This window comes from Talpa europaea (assembly GCF_964194135.1).
Source record: "Talpa europaea genome assembly, chromosome: 1".
In the NCBI taxonomy this organism is placed as follows: domain Eukaryota; kingdom Metazoa; phylum Chordata; class Mammalia; order Eulipotyphla; family Talpidae; genus Talpa; species Talpa europaea.
The window spans coordinates 156,466,063-156,479,356 of record NC_140073.1 but is presented as its reverse complement, the minus strand read 5'-3'; the positions used below and the strand labels follow the sequence as shown (position 1 = coordinate 156,479,356).

General features: G+C 55.8%; 1 protein-coding gene across 2 annotated transcripts in view; it reads right to left on the bottom strand.

The window, feature by feature from the left end:
- AGAP1 (ArfGAP with GTPase domain, ankyrin repeat and PH domain 1) overlaps nucleotides 1–13,294 on the bottom strand; it is a gene marked incomplete at both ends in the record, with an annotated part of 360,154 nt that overhangs the window by 95,421 nt on the left and 251,439 nt on the right. The gene's annotated exons all lie outside the window — the stretch shown is intronic.

Here is a 13,294-nt window from a genome sequence, read left to right as displayed (position 1 = left end):
AGGGGAGCAGCGGGGAGACAGGAGAGGTCTGCTGTACCGTGGGGTCAGCTCCCTGGCCGGGATTGAACTCAGGCCATAGCAGTGACAGCGCTAAGACTGAACCCCTAGGCCCCCAGGGAGGCCCCCCACCCTCGCACTATTTCAACAGGCCGTCATCAGTCTTAAGCCCACTATGCAATCATTTCCCAAAAAGACAAAATAAAGTTCAAAGGAAATCTAGTGGCTGCTCTGGGTGAGCAAGCAGATTCATAAAATGGAAAAGCCACTTTGGAAACCTGCCCTCAACTTTTGTGCTCTATGCCATGGAGCCTCACGAAGATCATGACAACCTTAAGTGCATGCGCATGCACGCCTGTGACACACGTGCACACGCCCATTCTCACACACACCCTGCGATGGGTAAATGCTGGGAAAGTTTGTGACATGACAGATAATTTTAACTTGCCTGAAAATCTGTCAAATATCACACTTGGGGATAACTGTCTCCACGGCTCACCCCATGGATGAAGACACCATGAATAATATCTTCATTCCGAGCCGTGGACCAAAGATCATTTCATTTCTGAAGTGTTGTTTAAAGCCTTTTTTGATAATTTAATAATATTGGCCAAATGAGTCACTTATTTGGTCTTCTCCATAAAAATGAGAAATCATTCGGAATGTAATCTCTAAAATTAATGATGGTGTTTAAAAACTGAGATTAAACTTACTTCTGACAAAAAGCAATGAATAATTCAGCATTCACTCTAAAACATTCCTTTTTTTTTTTTCAAAAAAGAACTGACTTCATTTCCACCACAATGGTTTTATCATGTTACTTCTCCCAGGGTCTTGGAGTTTGGGCTTTGTCCTGGCAAAAATAAAATAACATAAGTGGCTGGAGATCCTGAATTGCATTTGCTTTGAGCATAGAGCATTTTCTTTATCGTGGCTAAAATTTTGTCAATATAGTTCAATCAGATACTACGGTTGATCTTTGGGGAAATTGCTGTAAAATAAAATGAAAGATAAGATTGTGTTCCAAAACATAATAACTGACATTTTTCTCTTTTTCCTTAAGCAGAAACCCCAGCCCCCTGTGGCTGGTGGAGGGTCAGCAGAGGCTGCAGGAGACCCAGCTGAGGAGTGGAATCTGCCAGTCGCTATTTATCAAAGCAGAGCTCATTCCCATTCTCCCCTACTGCTGCCTTTTATCCCCTGGGGTGAGGTTAAAAGAACCGACTACCCACCAGCCTCCCCAACAAGGAAGGGGCCTCCTCCCAGCCTGGGGGCACTGCCTGCCCCCTTTCCTCGGGAATACATTTCCTTTCGCTCTCCCCGCCCCCCTGCAATAATCCACGATTTTCTCTGAAACTGCACTCTGGCCAAGTGTCCCCGCCCCCCGCCCTGGGATGTCCCCCAGGCCAGGCTGGGACTGTGGCTCCCCCCTCCTTTTAGGATCCCATGGTTGCGGGGGCGGAGGAAATGGAGCCACCCCGGGGGGAGGCTTTCCTGAGGGGCCCTCGGCAGGCATGAGCCTGGAAAGAGATGCTCACCCCAAGTTTATCTGCGTCCACAGCTTAGGCTGGGCATTCACTGCCCCCCACTTCCCACAAACTCCAGCCCAGAAATGCCTCAATTCCCTGAGGTTCCCACCAGCAGCCCCTGGGCTCTGCACCTCCCAGCAGGCCCTGGGGGCAGCGATGTGGCTATTTTTAGCATCTTCCCTGATTCCTGGCTCTGGCAAGGAGGGAAGTCTAGGTACTTTCTTCCCTGAAGTTCAAGTTTGTTTTCTAATTCGAGACGTCAGGACCCCTTTCCACAGGAGCGGGGTCCCGCCCCCTGCAGGCCTTTCCGTCCCGTGCGAGCCGAGGCTCTGGCCTCACAGGTGTCCGCAGGTGGCGCAGAGATGGGGCCGCGGGGTGTGCGGGCAGAGGCTGCCTGGGAAACCGCCTTGGAAACAGGGGTTCGGCGGGCCTGTTCCCCTGGGAAGGGCCAGAACAAACGGCGCTGCAGAGACGCAGGGTAGGGGCAGCCACGACGGTCACGGCAGCTTCTGCCTCCTGGGCACAAGCGCAGCCCTCCCGCCGCCCTCGTCAGCGTCGCTGCTGCAGCTCTGACCACGGCACTGTCCATGTTTCCGGGAAAACTTTAAATATGCGATTTCAAGGAAAGCCGGGCCTGCCGCCTCTGCCCTCGCGCCTGGCACTTCTCCCAGGCCAGCCCGGGGGGCCGGGCTCCGGGGGCGCGGTGGGCCCGGGAAATCCAGGCAGGTTCCCCCTCGTCCACGCGGACGCCCGCACTCGCCGGCAGGGCACAGGCTGCGCTGCCTCCTCCGTGGGCACCTCGTGAGCGTGCATGCCCACTGCCTGGGGATGTCCGCCCGCCCGGGGCGGCACAGGACCTGCAGGCCTTGCGGGGTGTCACGGGGCGGCTCTGCCCTGAATGGGCCTTCCCGCAGGGCTGTAATTTCCCCCACGGGTGGCCCACAGGGTATGTGGACGGGCCCGGGGTGTCCTGGCCTTGGCCCCGGCCGCGCTGCCGCCCCCTCGCCGCTGCCGGCCGCTGGGCCTGCCAGCCCCACTTCCTGCAGCCGAGGGCACGCTCCGCCCTGGCTTTCTGATGAAGCAAAGGCTCGGGCTGAAGGAGTCCAGGGGAAAATTCTCAGGGGTTCCCGGCTGACTTGTGCTCTCTCTAGCACTAAACTCACACTTGAAAACAGCTTGACTTCAAACATTTTCACGTGAATCATACGTATCTGCGGCGGGGAGCCGAGAAGAGAACCGGGGTGGGGGCAGTGAACACCTTGGCAGCCCCCACCTGTTCACACGGGACACTTCCACACGCCCCCCCCCAGGGTGTGGCTGGGCAGCGGGCCGGGTCGTGCCCCCGACTCTTGCCAGCGGTGTGAGCCAGGGCAAGGGACCCCATTCCCCAGGCTCAGCGCTCACGTGTGCCAGCGAGGGCGGCAGCAGCACCGCCTCGGGGGGCAACAGGGCGACGCAGTTCTGAGCTGGTCACACCTTGGTACAGAGCTGAGGGAGCTCACAGGTGGGTGCTGACTGCGCAACCCCCTTGTTGAGGCTTAGGGACTAGAGGGGGAGCCAGACCAAGCCCCACGGAAGTTTCGAGTCTAGTGGGGCAGGTAATGGATAGGAGAGACCCCCAGACCTGCCTGGTGTGAAAGGGCGGTCAGCCCAGCTGCCCCAGGTGGGCAGGGAGGCTGCAGAAACGGGCTGGGATGTGTGTATCAAGGTGTCTGGCAGACGTGGCGCCCATTCGCTGCCAGCCCTTCACCCTAGGACCTCATGCCCTACACTTACAGCCGCGCAAGACTTTCAAGACAGCAGCATTCCACAATTTTAAGGGAAAATGGAATATTGTTTGGAAGGACAAATAATTTCCTTAAAAAGGGCTGCATAGGGACTTGTATGAGCAGGATCCTTGGCTCCCAGTGTTGCCAGCGCCCCGAGGAGGGCGGCGAGGACAGCCCAGGTGTGCGGCGGCTCAGGTAATAGCCCAGGCCTTGACTGCTGGAGATGGTTTTGGCGGATGATAATTTTTCCAGAATATGTGGCTGGATGGCGCGGTCACTGCCTCCTGACTGATGCGCATCCCCAGACTTCAATCCCCTGCACCCGCCCCTCCCTCGGAGATGGTGAAGTGGTGTTTCTGGCCACGGGCTTTCCTGGACACCGACGCCTCCAAGACAAGCAGCTGTCGGACAAAGGTATCTGGCTGTTGTTTTTTGGGGGTCAGGGGGTTTATTTCACTTTCTGCGGTACTGCAAAGCTCAAGAGGAAACAAACAGGGTCAACGGATGGTTGAAGGTGGAATTTCCAATTTTGGAAAACAAGGCTTAAAATTTCGAAGTACCCGAAGCGTTCTGTTTTCCAGTTATACTATATATGGAAAATATTTCTAAAGCAGTAATGCCTACCTCGGGGGTAATTTCAGATTCTGGCTAGGGACCACTATTTCTTTATAAACACTACGAAAGAAAAAGAGCATCCATCTAAGAAGATCCCTGGCAAGGCTTTGAGCCCGAGTCAGGCCTCCGGACAGCAGCTGTCATTTAGAGCTAAATCTAGAACTGCGGCCAGACGGGAAATCAGGTGGGAGCTGAATGATTTATTTATTAGTATTATTAATCCCCCAAAACTGTATTTTAGAGGTAATTACAACTGTTGTCTGCAAATAAGTACACATTTTAAGTGATTCTGAAATATACAGAGAAACATTTCTTTGTCAATGTAATAACTTTTAAAATCCCACTGCAGAAATAATGTAGTAATTAAAATAGCATTTATAACTAAATATGTTTAAAGTGTTTCTTCATATAAAAAGAAAATTTTAAGTCATTTAAAATAACCATCTGTTTCCTCAAGATATAAAATTTTTAGTACCATTGTATAATTAATTTAATACAGTTTTCTGTTAATAATCTGATCTGTCAGACAATAAGGCACAGATGTAGTGAAAGATACAGTCACTGAAAGAAATTTAAGAATGCAAAGCCAAAGTCATACACAAGGACTAAAGGAGAAAATAAATAGAAGGTTTGAGGATTGTGGTCAACCATGAACAGCCATCTGTCAACTCTCTTACCAACTCCATCCACCCACCCACCCATCCATCCTCTTAGCTCGTCCACCCTATCTACCTACCTACCTACCTACCTGCCTACTGACCTACCTACCTACCTGTCTATCTATCTGCCTATCGACCTACCCACCAACCTCCATTTAACCATCTCACAATTATTTGTGTTTTTGTAATTACTCTTCACGCCCCACTTTCACATCTGCTCCTCTGTTCTTCGTACTGAACATTTTTAAGTCCTTTAGGAACATCTTTCAACAATTGCATATAAACTGTACAACAGGAGTGAGAGGGCTGAAGAAGATTTAACCAAGTTTAATCCACTAAAGGGGAAACAGCTGGATTGGGGTTTCTTAACTACCTGACTCCTGGTTGTGGACCAGAGCAAAGCTCAGAAAATCAAAGGGAATATTTTCCTGGCCCCAAAAACTGTGAGAAAGAGGCCTATGCTGCTTGAAGATACACAATGCTATGAAGTGGGATGTTCTAGCGTTGCAAAGACAAAAGACTACACATTTTCTTTCCAGATGGAGAAACAGCATATATATTTGAGAATCGTTGTATACTATGCTACCTTATAAATAGTAAATGATACTTTCTACCTTTCCAAAAAATTAGCTGAAATTGAAAACTGACATGAAAAATCTAGGGGCCAAAAATCATTAAAAACACTAAGTAACCTTTATTATAATTAGTCTTTTTCCTGGTCCCTTATTTAGGGTTTCTAAATTCCTGTGATGAGTGAGAACATCCGGTATTTTTCTTTTTCTTTCTGGCTTATTTCGCTGAGCATGATCCCTTCCAGCTCCAACCATGTTGTTGCAAATGGCATGAGTTTATCTTTTTTGATCACTGAGTAATATTCCATGGTGTACATGGACCACATCTTCTTGATCCAGTCATCTATTTTGGGGCATTTGGGTTGTTTGAAAAGCTTAGCTATTGTAAACAGGGCTGCTATAAACCCAGGGGTGCAGGTGCCCTTTTGAATGATGATTCTGTGTCCTCTGGGTAAAGTAAAATCAAAATCAACAAGCAGCTATAAGCCAGAAACACACTGAGGGGGAGGGGAGGAGGGATTAGGGTCAAAATAAGGGGGGTGGGAACTGCATGGGGAATATAACCAAAATGAAAATGCATACATTGTGCAAAAATGAAAAATGATGTAAAAAATATATAAAATTAAAAAAGCATCAACAACACTAAGTAACCTTACAAAACTGGCAGCAGCTGTGACATCTAAATCCCGGGGCTGCTGCGCTGAGGACCACGAGGAAGGAGGAACCAAGAAGGCCGCAGGGGTGGCAAAGGCCACGTTTCAGAGACCCCCAGACCTGCCTGCATGCAGGCGCCATGCCCCCAGAGGACCCCACAGGGTCAGCGCCTGAGGTCACACCACTCTGCTGCGGAAGCCCTGGGGGTGCAGCTGCGCCGGGCTAGGGTCCACACCTCTGTGGGCTCCTGGGTCTGTCCTCCTGGCCTGGCTTGGGCCCTGCTTCCTCCAGCTGTTTCCCGGGACCCCGCGCCCTGCTCTGGGGCATGTCAGTCTCGGTCAGCTCTGCCCTGCACGACGTCTGCATGCCCTCTACCCGTGAAGCCCTTCTGGGCACCTCCGCCGGCTGTTCTCTGGGCCACTTGCAAATACGCACTTGCTGAACACGTGCACGGAAAGAGAAACCCCCCGCCTTCAGAGCCACCTGACAGTGCTGGGTTGCGCCGGCTCCTACTAGCGGGTGTCAGGTGCAACGCCGCCCTGGGCACCCTCGTCTGCAGCCTTCGTCTCTCCATGCCTAGGTTTCCACATCTCACTTGCCGTGACCCATGTCCTCTCCTTCCCCCTCCAGAGGCCTGGGGGCCCTGTGCGCCCTGTGCCACTGCTAGGGTTGGTGGAGGGCTCGGGACAAGTGCACACCTGGGGGTAGGCGGGGAAACCTGTGCTGAGTGACAGGTGGGGGGCCGGCCGCGTCGGGTCAGCCCACCCAGCGTGGGTTTTATTTGAGTTCCTGAAGGAGGTCAGGGTCACCCAGCACGGACTCAGCGCGACGCTCCTAACCATCACGCCTCGGGGTGCGCTCCTGTGGGCGCTCTTGGTGCCCCCCCCACCTGCTCCCTTCTGCACGTGGCAGCTCTGGTGAGGGAGCAGCGGGGGTGTGGACCACCTGGGGCAGCGGCAGGCCACGGGGAAGCCGGTTCATGTCTGTTTTTAATTGAGTTTGCTGGATTTTAGGGAAACCAGAATGAAGGCAGGTGAAGTGGGACTAGGAGGCAGAGCTGAGGGGAGCCGGGGGCACAGAGGGCATCGGGCCACATGCTCTGGGCAGGACCCAAGAGGCAGCCACGGGGCGGGGCCCTGGGTGGAGGCTGAGGAGACTCACAGCCAACTGGCTGGTGCCAAGGGTGGGCCAGACGGCGGGTCGGCCATGCAGGATGAAGGGGGCCTTCTGCTCTGAGTGCATGGGCGGGGCTGGTCCCGGCCTTCCAGGCGGGCTCCGTGTATTTGACGGGGAGCCTGCTGGAGAACCCCACTGGCACAACTGGTTTGCTAAACCTGAATTCAGGGTGTTGGTCTCTCAGTCTCCACTTGGTGAGTTTACCTCCATTTTGTAGCCTCTAAATCTGGGGGTGTCAGGGCACACTCAGTGGGTGTGGTCTACCCCAGGGGCACATGGGGCAGCCGGGAGCCGGGCATCTACGTCGCCCTCTGCCTGGGTTTCCTCCTCGGACATGTGTGCCTGGCCCATCGTGAGGCCAGCAGGACCCCACAAGGCCGGTGGTGTCGCCCTCTGCCCAGGGATGGTCTGTGAAGCCGAGCGGGGCCGGGCGGGCCAGGCACCCTGGGGCGGTCAGGACAGGAAGCCTCTCCCCGTCTCGCGGGATGGCTCTCACTTGGCTTCCTAGGGTGTGAGGCGTGCCAGGGCCGAGTCTTCACGTCCCCGTGGGTTGCTCGCCAGAGGCATGGCCTTGGGGGTCATTCTTTGTGCAGGGGTGGGGCTGTCCTGCGCACAGCAGGGTATTTAGTAGCTTCTCTGGCTTCTACCCACTAGGTCCCTGCAAGCACCCCCACTGTGTGATAACCCAAAATGTTTCCAGACGTCACAGTGTCCTCTGGGGACAGCACAATCACCCGTTTGAGAGCCACTATCTGAAGATACCGAGGGCCAGAGGGGCTAAGAGACTTGGCCCGGGCATTAGTTGGCAACTGTGTCCTCCTGGCCATCCCCTGAGCCATTCAGGCCTTCTGCCAGGGGAAGTGAGAATGGACGCTGGGTTCTGAGATGGGGGCTGCCTTCCCCAGTCAGCACCTGCTGCTAGAAATAGCTGAGAGGAAGGAGCTAAGGAGAGGAGTACAAAGTACTGACATTCTGATTGGGAGGAAAAAAATACACCTTTTACCCCCTGCGGTCAGCTACCCTAGGAAGCTTCTGCTTTCTGCGTGGCCACATGCAGAGAAAGGCAGGCCGGCTCTGAGCACAGAGGGACCTGGGGTCATCCCTCTAATGAGGACGACCAGCCTGGCGCGGGAGCCCAGTGTGGGGCTGGGAGGGAGGCCGGCTGGGAGAGCCGAGAGCCCGTGGGCTGTTTGCCGCTGCCGCTAGGCTGCGGGTTGATGACAAGCCCCAAGGAGGGGCTCAGGATGCCCCCGAGATCTGGGAGGGACTTCTGAAAGGGAAAGTTCGGGACAGGTGAGAGGAGGGAAACTGCACGTTTGTGTTCTATTTCCCTAAAAAAGCAAGCTCTACAAAAAGAATTTTTATGATACCCTGTCTTAATATGAAGCATTTGCTTCTCCTTAAAAAAAAATGGCGGAGGGGAAATTATGAGCTCTGGAATTGGACAGCCCTGCGTTTCGATTTTAGCTAATGATTAGAGTGTGATCTTAAGTTTCTTAAGCTTTTTAAGCCTGAGTTACAAACAGGGGTGAGGATTCTCAGGAAAGTATTAGGTGTTGAGCTCCTAACACAGAGGCAGTTGGCAGCAAAGGTAGTGGAAGCAAATGGCCTTTTCCTTTCCTTCATTAAATTCCTCCTACAGGGCCTCCCCTGGTGGCGCAGCGGTTGAGCGCTGGGCTGCGAAGCTGTCTGCAGCCTCTGCAGCGCCGGTTCGATCCCCGGCCACCGGGCGAGGGTCCCACAAGGCGCGCAGACCTCTCCTGCCGTCCGCTGCTCCCCTCAGCAGCGTGTTTCATCAGTCTGCCTGCTCTGCTCCCCACTGGCTCTGGTGAATTCTCTCACCCTCCTGCGCTTCTGACTGTACCCAGTGCTTGTATAAATAAAAAAAATTAAAAACCTCCTACAAATGAAGTCTCCTGGTGGGACAGTGTCACACTACTACCACCTGCTGGTCACACGCCGGAATTGTCAGCATACTCGCCAAGAGGCACCGGGGCGCTCAAGCTAAAAATATGAACCCACAGCCAAAGGGCACACGGCTGAGGCATGCTCCGTGGTCTCGAACACAGGTGTGCTGAGCCCTCTCCCCCGGGACTACAGAAAGAGAAGCAGCGCAGGTGGATGCCCACCAAAGCGAACCTTGTGTTTCTAGTCTGTCATTACTGCAGCCAAGGGAAAACGGCCATCCCAGGAAAACACATTTAAAAGTCAGTAAAACTCTAGTCCAGCGCCAGGACTGGCTGCCTAGGACCCAGAGTCCAGCAGGAAGACCCGGGGCCACGGTGTCGGAGGCCTGCGTGCACACACACTCTCCGTGCAGAGGCGGGAACGGCGCATGTGGCTGTCCCACTGGACACTGACCAGGCCGGGAGCGGCAAGTGGAGCAGACTGGGGGTGGTGGTGGGACAGAAATGTGTACGAGTCCTTTGAAGCGATGCAACATGGTTGTGACGGCCAGCCGGCGCCGGTGGAAGATTAATGGTTGCGGGGAAGCAATCGGGGAAAGGGGTGGAGCTATGAGAACAGCCTGACAGTTGGGGAGGGGGGGGCTGCCACAGCAACTGTCAAGGCCCTTGGCCCGGGCAGGCCTGCCAGCGTCTGAGACACTAGAAACACGCAGATGAGCATCCGGGGAGCCGGGCACTGGCGCCAGCTCTCAGCACATGTGTGAGCCATGGGGCAGCGCTCTTGCCTCGCAGCGAGACAACAGGCCAGGGGCTACAGGTGACCCCCAGGGCCCCTGGCTACCGAGTCATGCTAACTCTTGGCTAACACTTCTAGAGAGAATTACCTATAGCTGAAAGGATTTATCTAAGTAAATAAATAAGTACAGGTATCCGGTAAGATTCAAGAAAACCCTGAGCCAATAGCTGTGGCAGAGATAATTGTTCTGAATCTATCAATAAAATCAAGCTGCCCCTTCATTGACTGCAAACACCAATTTCTTTCACCGGGATTATAAGTTGTCTGCGGGCGCCCTGCCGCCGTCACGGTGATAAACAGTTCCGACCACAAGAGGCTCTGACATGGAGATCAATTCCAGGTCCATAAAGAATCTGCACAAGGGGTTCCAGGACAGGGATTTACAGCCACCGGTTTTTATTCTCTCTGGCTGCAAAAATTACTTCTGTCAAACACTTAGGAGAGTGAGGAAAAATGTAAAAAAATTAATTTTTCATGTACTCCTGGAGAGGCCTTTTTCCACGCAGAAGTGCAAGATGAATATGTTGCTGCATTTAAAAAATTACGCCGAGCAGCATGTGGTGCTGGGTCCAAGAGGGACCCCATCCTCAGAGCGGCTCGCAAGCCGGCAGATGGCAATTTGCAATCCTGCGCGGGGCTGTCTGGATTTCCTCTAAGGGCAGACGCGGGCCTGATGTTAGCAACGCCAAATTACATTAGACACTTAATTTTAAACCTCAGGTACTTAAATGTAAAACCTTACAACAGGCGCAGTCATAAAGCAGTGGGGCATTCCATTTCTCAGAATGGATTCCCCCTGCCTCCCCCCTCAATCTAACCAGAGCCTCCCGTTATGCAGTTTGGCACAAAGATCACCACAAAGTAATCTAGCTAATTAGGCGTTGCTCGCAGCTGCTTAAAAGACAGAAGCCCCCCCAGGGTACCCGTGTCCATAGGGGAGGACTTTGAAAAGTTCTCTGAGCCAAAGTCTTAATTTAGTGTGGACACGGCGGCGGCGAAGGCTGCGGCTAGTATGTCTACAATAGAAGTGTGTGTCCACAGGGGGCACATTCACCAACACGGGAGGGGGGGCATTCGGACTCAAAAGCCCCTGGCTTCGCCCCGGCCCCACCGCGAACACCATGTAAGCCTTTTGACATTCGAACCAGAGACTCGAGGGAAAAGGATGAAATGATTAAAAAAAAATGAGGGTGGGGGCCTGCATCAGCTGCGGCTTGAGGAGGAGGAGACGGCAGAAAAGCCCTCATCGTGTTTGTTTCTTTGGGGATAGTTTCCCGAGCTCAGCAGGGCCCGGCGAGGCGCACGCCGAGGTCTCGCGATCCATTCGCAAATGCCTGTTCTTGAGGTTGGCCGTCGGGTCCTGGGCCCTGAGGGTCATTAAAAATCGCTGGACACCGGATGGACGAGTCGGGGTGGAGGTGGCGCGGCCAGAGGAAAGCCAGGGCGCGGCCCCCCGGCAGGCAGGCAGGGCTTCTCCGTCCCGGGCTCCTGGGAACACGCAGCGCAGGCCGGCGCGGGGGCCTGGATTCTGCGTTTCCACCCACTTCCTGCGGCTGGCAGCGGCCCCTTGGTCCACGGACCACACTTTGAGAAGCAACAATTCTCATGACGCGATGCTCGGAGGACGGGTGGGCGAGCCCCGGCCCTGGGTGTGATACGCTAAGGGACGCCCTCACTGCTGCTGTGGGCGGGAGGCCTGGACGCGGCACGCCCAGGACGAGACACTGACCCTTCCGCTCTGGGGCCCCACTCCGGGCCTGGAGGCGGAGCTAACAGCAGCACCAGAGGGCAGAGGACACGACCCGCACAGAGCCCCGGATGGCACCGGCTCTTGAGTGTGTTCGGCCCCTGTTCCCCGTCAGTCACTCTCCTGGGGACGGTGCCGTCATCCCTCAGGATGCAGGCACGAGGGACAGCCATTCAGGAAATCACGTCGTGAGACGCCGCCCTCAGGATCTCTGCCAGTTCAGGTGCGGGCTGCAAGTCTGAGAAGACGGGAGTCCGTTCTGCAAGTCCGTCCTTCTTTCTGCACGTCCCCCTCCCTGTGGCCCCTCACGTCACTGCACTTGGTCCGGCGAGCACCCGTCACCTCACGGTGATACCTCGGCTGTCCGTCCCATCCCCTGCCCCAGCCCCCCACCAAGCCTCCCGAACCCGGCCAGGGCTTCCCCTGAGGTCTGGCACTGCACCGGCCCACCCACTGCCATGAGCGCCGCTCAAGTGCCCATCCCTCCAGGGGGTTTTCCTCGCTGCAGCCCGCGGTCCTGAGGCCTTCTGCACACTTCCAGCCTGGCCTCCTTCAGGTCTCCACACCCACGCCGGGAGTGCACCTGTTCTCACCCTTGTTCAAGCTCAAGCCCTGTGGTCTGGGGGCCCTAAGGTGCCCTTGTGCATCCACAGGTGATGCCCCAAGAGATATTGCCCTGTGGGTGTTGTCGGATAAGTGAACTCCTCAGGCTTGTCGTGCCACCGGCCTCTGTGGCCATCACCTGCGGCCTTGATCCTGCTGATGGAGGAGGCCTGGGGTGTGGCGGGCAGCGGGCCTGACTGTGGGCACCTGGGGCAGGGGAGTGCGCAGCATGAGTGCGCCCACCTGAGCCGGAGGGCAGCGCTATGAGGGCAGAGTCACTCAGATGGACGGCGGCGAGAGGGTGAGCTGTGTGACCAGAGGCCAGGCCATGAGAGAACGCCTGGGAGACCCCAGTGAGAGTGTAAAGAGTCCTCGGGGTTGGGGCGCACCTGCTCCCCTGGCTGCCCCAATACAAGTGGACAAGTGGGGCTCGGGGCGGGGGTCTGGTCTCAGGAGGGGATACCCACGTCCACGCGTGTGGATCGACACAATCGATTCTGTGGGAAACCGCAGATGCCTTGTGACAGGGCCAGGGCCCTCCCGTGGGCACCAGAACCGGACACGGCACCCCGACGGCAGGGTGGGGGGGCCGGCGGCTCGGGCGTCTCCATCAAAGCCGGAGCCGTGGACAGAGGGCCAGGCAGACGGCTCCTTGCCGGGACGGAGAAGAGGGGGCTCGGTGGGCCCTTCCAGGCACTTCTCTCCTCCCCCATCTTCCCAAACACACCCCTAGGCACACGGAACAGAACCCGCGGAGCTGAGTGGGCTGTGGGGACGACCCAAGGATGCTGGCCACGCGGGGCTCTAGGCAGCGGCGGCTGGAGAGGAGGGCTCGGCCAGCATGGAGGGGGCCTTCCAGCGGTGGCCACGGAATTCGCCCGGTTGGACAGAGCTTGAGAAATAAATCGCCGAGTCTGGGGCCGCTGCACCTCCTTTCAGAGGCGTCGGCAGACGCGCGGCTACAGAAGCCACGGCCAGGAAGGACACGCCAGGAAAGACATGCCAGGGAGGACACGCCAGGGAGGACACGCCAGAGATATGCTCCGAGGCCAGGGGTGAGGCTGCCGGGGGGCTCTGCCGGGGAGAAGGCCCACTGAGGCTCGGGGCAGGTGGGTGCTAGAGCCAGCCAGGCGGGGCATGTCGGGCTCATGGCCCGCACTGCCCGTGGTGGGCTCTTGTGGCTCCGGATTTCAGGTGAAAGGCAGCGGAAGGCCTTGAGGAGCACGGAGAGCAGGGGCGGGGGCACCGCTGCCTGCCAGGCGCCTTCTCC